Here is a 418-nt window from a genome sequence, read left to right on the forward strand (position 1 = left end):
CAGATTCTCCAGCATCTACAGTTCCTACTATCTCTTACACTAAGGTAATCTATTTTTAACTTGTCTAAACTATCTTCTCTCTTTCTCAGAAGCAACTTCTTTACACATCTAGCTTTGGCTAAGAACTGACCGAACTGATAAAAGAAATCAATTGATGGCTATTTCCTTTACACCCAAAAAATTTCCAGAAAATCTGCTATCTGAAAGCTTAATGCACGACATTGTAGATGTTATTCACTCATAAAGTCTCCCAATTGAAATGAATTACCATTAGACTCCAAAACTACATTTTAAAGGACATCACCATTGCTACAAAATTGCTTACCAGTTAATTATTAAGCCCCATCAGATATATAGAATACCCATATGCCATTACTTCAAAATTCAAAATCCAAATTTAAAAGTAAATGATATTAAA

Source organism: Rhincodon typus, chromosome 7, assembly GCF_021869965.1.
Source record: "Rhincodon typus isolate 14 chromosome 7, sRhiTyp1.1, whole genome shotgun sequence".
Taxonomy (NCBI): Eukaryota; Metazoa; Chordata; class Chondrichthyes; order Orectolobiformes; family Rhincodontidae; genus Rhincodon; species Rhincodon typus.